At 34.0% G+C, this 10,318-nt stretch overlaps 1 long non-coding RNA gene across 1 annotated transcript in view; it reads left to right on the forward strand.

The window, feature by feature from the left end:
* LOC105521707 overlaps positions 1–10,318 on the forward strand; it is a 30,243-nt gene that overhangs the window by 536 nt on the left and 19,389 nt on the right. The window lies entirely within an intron of this gene.

Raw genomic sequence — 10,318 nt, forward strand, 5'->3', positions numbered from 1 at the left:
GGACTCATCTCTGATTTACTAACTCAAGTTATTCCCTGGACCTATAATTAACATCTTACCAGGCTGATATTTTCCTCAACCACTTAACATAAAAGAATGATTATGGAGCTTCACATGCAACATTATCCCTTAAAATGGACTCTAAACAAGGATTTAAAATAAGGTTATTTCCATGCGCACAGGTGATCAAATCCATTGTGTGATAAAATGATAGATTTTTTTAGTGATGTATTTTCATATCTCTGTGACCTTTATTGTTAGAAAGGTGATGTCACCAAGAGACTTGGGTGACTCTTAATATACGAAAGGATAAATACTTTCTTCTTCAAATAATTCCAAGCTTGTTTTACTCCTTTAAAATAATTTTTAGATACACTTGTCAAATTCTGTGAAATATCCATGTATGAATTTTGATTGAAACTTCATTAATGATGTATTTATCCATTTCTTTTTAACTTAAAATTTATATTTGTTTACATAAAAATTCCGAACATACTATTTTTAAACACTAGTTACAGCTACTTTAGAGCTTTTGGTAGCTATTGTGGAAAGTTTCCTTGTATTATTACTTTATTGTTATTACATTATACAATTGTTTTCATTGCAATATAGTGATATTTATTTGTATATTGATCTGGCACCATAAAACTTGCTAAATTTTTCTTTTTGTTTTAGTTGCTTATTTATATATTATCTTAAAAGTTCCATGAGGATGGTCATATGAGTCAGCAGTAACAATTTTACTAATACTAATTCCTGTATTAGCTTCCTAGGCTGTTGTAACAAAGTGTCATGACTGGGTGGTTTTGAACAAAGGGAGCTTATTCTTTCTTGGTTCTGGAGGTCAGAAGTCTGAAATCCAAGTGAAAGTAGGGCCCCCCCCCACCAAAACTCCAGGGAAGAATCCTTCCTCACCTCCTTTAGTTTTCTCAGGGGCCCACAGTCCTTGGCACCCTGTGGTTTTGGGACAGCATCTCCACCTCTGCCTCCGTCTCCACATGGCTGTCTTCCCTATGTGTCTGTGTCCAAATTTCCCTCCTATGAGGAAACCACAGATACTATGCATTCGATTATAGATCCCTCTAATCCATGATTACCTCATCATTAAATCTGCAAAAATCCCGTTTCCAAATAAGGTCACATTCACAGGTTCCAGTTGAACAGGCATTTTTCGGTAGAGGAGGGTGGCACTAATTAACCCAGTAAACTCCATCAGCTGGCACCTCAAACTTCAGGTTCTCTCATGTGCAAAATACATTTACCCATTCTAATGTCACCCAAATTCTTAACCCATTAAGCATTAACTCCAAATCAAACATGTCATATTAATATCAACTCAAAAAGTTACAAATCTCATCATCGAAATGATCTAAATTAGGTATGGGTGAGACTCTTAGTTTTCACCCACAATGGGGCAAAAATCCCTTCATCCACAGAACTGTGAAGCTAGAAAACAAGTTATCTTCTCCCAAAACACAATGGTGGAAAATCTGAGGTTGTCTCTATCTTGCCTTCATATTCTGAAGAATACATCTGTTGGATGTAGAATTGTGGGTTGGCAGGCTCTTTCCTTGCATTACCTTATCATATTTTTCAACTGTCTTCTCACCTCTAAAGTTTCTGACAAGAAAAAGATATTTGAAACATTTTTTGCATGTATGTAATATGCCATTTTTCTCTGGCTTGTGAAAACATTCTTTCTTTGGCTTTAAATACTTTGACTATTACATGCTTGCTCATTTTAATGATGTTTGCTCACACTTGGAATTTACTGAGTTTCTAAAATCTATATTTACTTTTACCTAATTGAAAAATGTTCAGTTTTTTTTTCAATAATTGTGTGTCTGTGTGTCCCATTTTCTTTCTCTTCTGCTGTGGAACTACAGTTATGTGGATATTGGAACTTCAGAGATTATTTCACAGGTCCATGAAGCTTTGTTCACTTTGCTTATCAACCTTGGTATTGTTCAGATTAAAAAAAGTTCTGTTGGTCTCTCCAACCCCTTTCTTTGTCAATTCTATTCTTCTGTGAAGCCCAAATTATTGTGTGCTTACTGCATATTTTGTATTTCTCCATTCTCGCATTTCTTTTTTGTTTTGTTTGTTTGTTGTTGTTTAAGACAGAGCCTTACTCTGTCGCCCAGACTGGATTGCAGTGGTGTAGTCTTGGCTCACCTCCCAGGTTCAAGTGATTCTCCTGCCTCAGCCTCCCAAGTACCTGGGATTACAGGTGCATGCCACCACACCCAGTTAATTTTTGTGTTTTTAGTAGAGATGGGGTTTCACCATGTTGGCCAGGTTGGTCTCGAACTCCTGATCTCAGGTGATCCGCCCACCTCAGCCTCCCAAACTGCTGGGATTACAGGCATGAACAACCACACCTGGCCGATTCTTGCATTCCTATTTGAGACTTTTTCCTAGTTTCTATTTTCTGATGAAACTATTTGTATTTTGATTATTAAGAGTATATTTCTCTTTACACTACTGAGTGTAGTTAAAATAGTTAAAACAATATCCTATGTGCTTATTTCAACACATATTCATTTGGATATTGTTTTCCATAGGTTGTCTTTTCTCTTGAGAATGAGTGAAATATCCATCTTTCTTCACCTATTGACTGGATTTGAATTGTTTCTTGAATATTCTGAAGATGTAGAGACTCTGAATCTTGTTACAATCCTAAATAGAGTATTGATTTTCTAAACTTTAGCAGGCAACTATTTTGGACTCAAGAACATTTTATTTCAAAATTCATTCCAAAGTGCTTTATGTATGCACGGTTTAAGGTTGGTTAGTTAATTGACTGAAATTTGTGCATAGGATCTGGGCTCTCCCTCTCTGGCCATCTCCTTTTTGGAACATCTCCCTCACTTTCTAGTGGCAATGATTATTCCAAACTCTGTTCTCTGGTTCTATAGAACAGAAAAAGTACAGGTTTTCTATCAAGGATTTACTTATTAGTGCTGACTGCAATCTGCATTGAGGCTAAACTCATTAAGAACACAGGAAAATTACCCCATGCCATTCTTTCTTCCAAATTGATTCCCTTCTATAATCTTCCAGCCTCTGCTCAATCTGCACTGCCTCCAGGCCACTATTCAAAATATTTATCCAGGTTTTGAGTTGTTATTTGTGGTGAAATTGGCCTGGCGGGAACATCTTTGGTCATGCCGGAAGTGGAATGCATACACCATCCTTTTGCACTGTCTTTGGCTGAAGCCACTAATATTTCATCTTCCCCAAATATGTCTTCTCTTCATGTATTAACTTGGGACTTTCACAATTCTTTTATATTGTTAATTTGAACTACATATTTGTGCGAAGATCGAAGTGGAATTTAATTTGTTGTAAAAAGCATTTTCTCCCCCAACTGAGTCCCGTTCAGATGGCTACTTCGCTTGGAGTATTTTTGTCCCTATCCGGGGACATTTTTCTGGTGCTTTTATTATTAATAGTCGCTTTTCAATAGTCCCCAAATTTTGCAAGTGTGTCTTTGAAATTCAAATATAAGCATAAGACAGTAACTAGTCTCTTATCTCCTCTTCTCTTATGGGTATTAAAACCCCAACCATTGCACATTCTTCATCTTTTCATGCTAAGAAAATTACCTTACACCCAGTAAATATGCAGAATCTTTAAAGGACTGAAAAAAAATAGGAAAATGTTTAACATAGTTATCAAGGTAGCTGCCTCACACAAGAAACTGCTTGATGATTAACATTTAACTTTTAAAGCAGTAAAGATAGCCCTTGTGATGAAGGTGATTAGAACGTGATACAAACGACATTTCAGTGGACCAGAGCGACAGTTACTGGTTAGTTCAACAGGTGAGACTCAATCACAAAGAGTTTACAGATCTTGCTGAAAATAATGGAGACAGGTACCATGGCAGAATCACTACCCTATACCCAACTAACTGACTCTCTGAAATGAGTGCCTAAACCACGTGGCAACCAAATGTGTATTATAATTAGTTTCTGAGAAAGTGGTAATAGTACTTGTTGCAAATTTTGATGTTGTTTTATTTTAAAAAACCCTAAAATATGATTTATTTAATATTAAAATAATGTTGTAAATATCATTTGATGTAAAATTTATTTGCAGAATCAAAACTCCTATAAGGAAGCATTATAATACTAGGAAGAAAATTATTTCAAGGCAGTGACTCATGAAAAAGTGTTATGTGCTATCTGCAAAAATATGCCAATACTCCCTTGTGTGAGAATATGCCAAGAAAATCTTTGTAGTTTTGAACATTGTCTTTATTACTCAATTAACCACATTTCATACTGTAAAATGTAATTTAAATGGCTAAAAAATGAATACATTAAGACAATAAGCACTTTAGGCATTTATTATGAACCTGCTGTATTTTTATGAAAATGCCTATCAGCCTATTATTTCTTTCAAACTCTAGTCAATGCCAGATCTGATTTGTGATTTATGTTTTCCTAATAATGAATTCTTTATTGAATTATAGTTACATGACACTGAGAACAAAGATTTTGCCTCTGGCTGTTATCTAAGCAAGGAAGCTCAAAAAATATTATCTACATACTCTTAATTAGAGAAATCCCTTAAAATATCTTAAACTTTATGAAAATTCAGACAGGCAGGAGATGCATTTATTATTAAGATTATTTTCAAAACCAAAGCCTTATTAATAAAAAATGAAATGAACAACTTGACTTTTGAGGTTTCACTCTGTCCGCAGCGAGTCTATAACTTTGGGAATGTGATTTAAGGTCTCCATTTCCTAATTAGTAAACTAGAAATTCTATTAACGTTTTCAAAACATTGTTGTGAGGAACATATAATATATGCATAAAATGTGGACGCAGTATTTGGGCCATGATAGTAAATTGTTCAAGAAAAAATTATTTATAAACTTTCTTCCCTATATTCACAATTTGTGTTGTAATTTCAAATATATTTTTCAGAGTAAACCATGACATTTTATTATACATTTGTTTTCACTTCAAATAGATCTTAGTCACAAGGTTGCTTGAACAATATAGTCTATTCTAATCCGTCAAAATAAAAGACTAACAAAATATAAACTTGAAATTTCATAGTGAAATACACTAGCAATGAATTCAAAGATATAAAGAGAAATCTCTTGTAAGAAATAATAAATCCAAGTCACGTTGGCTTAACTGATTTCTGGAAATAGAAGAGAATAGGCCACTCTTATTCGCCTGGTATTCCTAGGGATAAATTGTGCCTTTACAATGAAACTAGTGGTGGCTTGCTCTGCCTGTCTTCAATAGTATAATGTCAGTGACTGCCAAGAATGCAGCTTTCCCAGGATCAAGAATGGAGCCTGCTTCTTTACCATATTTCCAGAATGATATGCATGTTGCTTAGCCAAGTAATTAAAGACTCCACATTTTAAGACTTGTTCTTTTCTCTGATTATTATAAATACAAAATAAAGAAAATATTTATTAGTCTGAAAAGATATGGTAATGGAATGTCAGGGGAAATGGCAGAGTAAGGATCTCTGAAATTTTTCCAATCTGTAAAAACAATGAGAGTGCTTTCAAAAATGAGTGGAATCAATCTTTTCAGGACTTGGGAAATTAACCAAAGGCTTGCAACAATTCAGCAGGTTTATTCAAAAAAACTAATTTAATCTTGGTAAGAGCAGCACATTTTATTGAGTTTTAACATTACTTTTTTTTTCTCCTCATTTCCTACCCCCCCAGGGGTGGCAGTCCTAAAAATAGCACACAGTAGTGGGAAAACCAGCAGCCTGCCAACCACTGGGCACCAAAACAAGTTTGGTTCTTCATCAAAACCCAATTCCAATAGAATCATCATTATTTTAATTGTCTGCTGGTTCCTGGAAGACTCTATTCACAAGGCTTGCTTTTGTTTGACCTGACTCAGAGCTTACTCAGAGCAACGGTCTTTCTGCAGGTCATGTATGGAAAGCAGTTAGGAAAACAGAAAGTCACATATATGCATACAGCTGTGGACGTGCTCTGAAATCATCTGAAATGCCCATAAGCTCTCACCTCTGGCTCACCTTTCAGCCTTACTCAAGCAAAAAGTGAAGGATAAGGCAGAATTACCAAGTGCCTGGTGGAGTCTTGAAGGCATGCCTGAACACATATGCAGAACCCATCAGCAAAGGCTGGAAGACTGATTGATTCCAGGCATTTAAGGAAATGTCTTTTGAATCTTTAGGTGACCACAAAGCTAAGCAAGCAGAGACTTCAGTGATACATGTGACAAAGAACAGAGACTTGATAGAACTGATTTGGAAAATTAATTAATGAGAAACAGCAAGAGAAACAAGCAGTGGCAGAAACAAACACCAGGAAGGGAGAGCATCTGATGTTCAGTGTTTACACATTATATTATTTAAAATTCCCGTTTTCAAAAAACACTTTAAGCTAACTGTTATATATATGCTTGAGCTGGGTTGAAGAGTGTTACCCCCAAATCCATGTCCACTCATAAACTCAGAATGTGAGCTTATGTTAAAATAGGGCCTTTAACTATGTAATTAGTTAAAATGAGATCATTCTGGGCTACGATGGATCCTAATCCAATATGACTGGTTTCCTTATAAGAAGAGGGAAATTTAGTCTCAGATACATATAGAAACAACACCAAATGAACACAAGAGTAAAGGCGGAGGAATACAATTACAAGCCAAGGAATGACAAAGATTGTCAACAACCACAAGAAGTTGGAAGACAGGCATGGAATAGAAATTCCTCTAGAGCCTTCACAGGAAGCATCATCCTGATGACACCTTGATTTTGGAATTTTAGCTCCCAGAACTGTGAGATGATAAGTTTATTGTTTTGAGCTACTTAGAGTGTGGTAGTTTATTAAGCAACCCTAGGAAGCTAATACAATGCACAAAGATCTAAATACAATCACGTCTAAATAATTAAAATATGAGACTATCTAACCAAATAAAGACAATCAACAAAGAAATAGAAGTTATATTTAAAAAACAAATTCAAATTCTATAGTTTAAAATTGCATTAGCTAAAATAAAAAATTCACTAGAGAACATCAACGGGAGGTTTGAGCAGGCACATAAAAGAAATTACCAAGCTAGAATATAAATCAACTGAGATTATCCAGTGTAAGGAGCAGAAGGGAAAGTGAATGAAGAAAACTGGAAATATCCTCAGAAACCTATGGAACGCTAACCTGCACAGCATTATACACAAAACGGAATCCAAGAAATAAAGAAGAGAAAGAGATAGAATAAATATTTAAAAATACAGTGGTCCCAAAAGTAACAAATATAGTTAAAAATTTACACATCCAAAAAATTAAAAATATTATAAATAAATGCATACATTTATGCATAGAAACATTATAATCAAACTATTAAAAGCCAAAACTAAGAGAATCTTGAAAACAGCAAGAGAAAAATATCCATTATGAATGAAAAAAATCTAAATAAGATTTAGAAATGACTTATTTTCAGATGCAAAGAGGCCAGAAAACAAGATGGAGACATAATCCAAGAGCAGAAAGAAGATACTTTCAACCAAGAATTCTGCATCCATTGAAAGCTATTCTTCAAAATTAAAAGAGAAGTTAAGATTTCTCAGAAAAAAAACTAAAAGAATTTGTCACTAGGAGATCTGCCTTATAAGAAATAATAAAGGCTGAGTGCAGTGGCTGGCTCATGCCTGTAATCCCAGCACTTTGGGAGGCTAAAGAGGGAGGATTGCTTGAGCCTAGTAGTTTGGTACCAGCCTTGGCAACATGGCAAACCCTTGTCTCTATAAAAACTTTTTTAAAAAATTAGTCAGGTGTTGTGGCACACTGCTTTAGTCCCAGCTACTCAGGAGGCTGAGGTGAGAGGATCATTTAAGCCCAGGAGGTCGAGGCTGCAGTGAGCCAAGATTGCATCACTGCATTCCAACGTGGGCAACTGAGTGAGACCCTGTCTCAAAACAAACAAACAAACAAACAAACAAAAAACTGAAGGTAGTTCTCTAGGTTGGAATGACAAGACACTAGTCAGTAATTCTAACCCACAAAATTAAATGCAGTGAATAAAGAGCACAGGTAAAAATAATTACATAGGTAAATATAAAGAACAGTATAAATGCATTCTTGCTTGTAACTAGTGTAACTATTTTTCTTCTGTGTGATTTATAAGACAACTACATAAAACAATAATTATAAATCTGTTCGACATGCATACATAAAGATGTAATTTGACAATAGCTCAAAAGAGAAGTTTGCTAACTTACAGTAGCAAAACTTATTTTATTATTGAAACTAAATTAGTATTAATCCTGACTAGCTTGTCATAATTTAAGACATTAATTGTGATCTTCAGGTAAATAACTAAGGAAACCTTTTTTAAGTATTAAAAAATGACAAGAGAATTAATATAATATATTTGAAAAATGATTTAATTTAAAAAGAAGGCAAGTAATAGAGAAATAGCAGAATATACAAGCCATAAGATTTTTAGAAAACAAATAACAAAACAGTAGATATGAGTGATATATTAAGAGTAATTACATTAAGTGTAAATGCATTAATAGTCCAATAAAAAGTCAAAGATTTGCAGAATAGATTTTAAAAAGTGATCTATGCTGTCTGTAAGATACAGATATTAGATGGAAAGACAGGTGTTATAAAGAAATGATAGAAAATGATACAATATGTAAGTAGTCAAAAAAGGAGAGCTGAAGTGGTCATGCCAATATCCAACAAAATACTTTAAAGCAAAAATTGTTACTACAGAAGAGTATTTTGTAATAGAAAACGGTCAATTCATCAGGAAGATATAAAAATTAAAAACATATGTGCACCTAACAACAGAGCCCTAAAACACATATAGAAAAAACTGATAGAATTGAAAGCAAGAAGAAACAACCCGACAATAAATTACCAATTTCAATATCCATCTTTCAATAATATATAGAACATTTAAACAACAGATCTACCAGGAAATAGAAGACTTAAAGATAATATAAACCAATTAGACCTGAAATGTATGTATAGTAGTCTCCATCTGATGACAGAAGAATACACATTCACCTAAAGTACACGTGAAATGTTTTCCAGAATTGACTATAAGATTATAAATTATAAAACAATGATGAAACAAAACGATTTTTGAGTTAAAAGTATTAAAGTCATATAAGTTTGTTCTTTCACCACAATGGAATGTAATTTGAAATCAGTAATAAAAGAATGAGAAGGTCACAAATATGTAGAAATTAAACAACATACTCCTAAATAAACAAGAGATTAAAGAAGAAATTACAAGGTCAATCAGTACTCTGAGGTATATGAATTCAAAACTACATCAACTCTTACGGAATACAAGTAAAGCAGTGCTTATATGGAAATTTATAGCTGTAAATGCCTATATCAAAAAATAAGATTAAAAATATCAATAACCTAACCTTCTGCCTTAAGAAACTAGAAAAAATATTAAGCTAAACAAAAGCTAGGAAAGGAAAGAAAGTATTAAAATTAGAGTAGAACTAAATGAAATAAAGACTATAAAATCAAAAGAGAAAATCAACAAAACTGAAAGTTGTTTTTTTGTGATAAGATCAATAAAATTGACAACCTATAGCTAAATTGACTGCAATGGAATGAATAATTGTGCCCCACACTCCCCAAACCATATGCTGGAATTCTATCCCTCAAAGTGGTAGTATTAGGAGATGAAGTATTTGAAAGGTAATTATGTCATGAGGGTGGAGCCTTCATGAGTGGCATTAGAGACCTTTTAAAAAGGGACTCTAAAAAACTCTTGCCCTCTTTCCACCTTGTGAAGAAACAATAAGAAGACAGCAATCTGCAACCCAGAAGAGGACCCTCGCCGGAACCCAACCCAGCTGGCATCCTAGTCTTTGAATTCCAGCCTCTAAAACCGTGAGAGATAAATCTTTGCCATTTATGAGCCTCCCACACGGACTAAGAAATTAACTAAGAAGAAAAGAGAAAATACTTGAAATAATATTATACAGAGAGAGATAGAAGACATCATCACTACAGACCTTGTCAAAATAAAAAGAATTATAAGAAAAATCTACTAACAAGTATATGCCAAGAAAAAAATGCATAATCTAGAAAAAATAGACAAATTATTTGAAAGATATACAACTTCATTACTTACACAAAAAATCCTCAGAATAGAACTGTCACAAGAAAAGAGATTGAACTTATTATAAACCTCTCCCCAAAATATGCCATATCTGCATGGCTTTACTGGTGAATTATACCAGACATTTAGTGAAGAACTAACATTATATACTCACAAACTCGTCCAAAAAAGTAGAAGAGAACATAGCACTTTCCAACTCCTT

This window comes from Colobus angolensis, unplaced genomic scaffold, assembly GCF_000951035.1.
Source record: "Colobus angolensis palliatus isolate OR3802 unplaced genomic scaffold, Cang.pa_1.0 Scaffold405, whole genome shotgun sequence".
Taxonomy (NCBI): Eukaryota; Metazoa; Chordata; class Mammalia; order Primates; family Cercopithecidae; genus Colobus; species Colobus angolensis.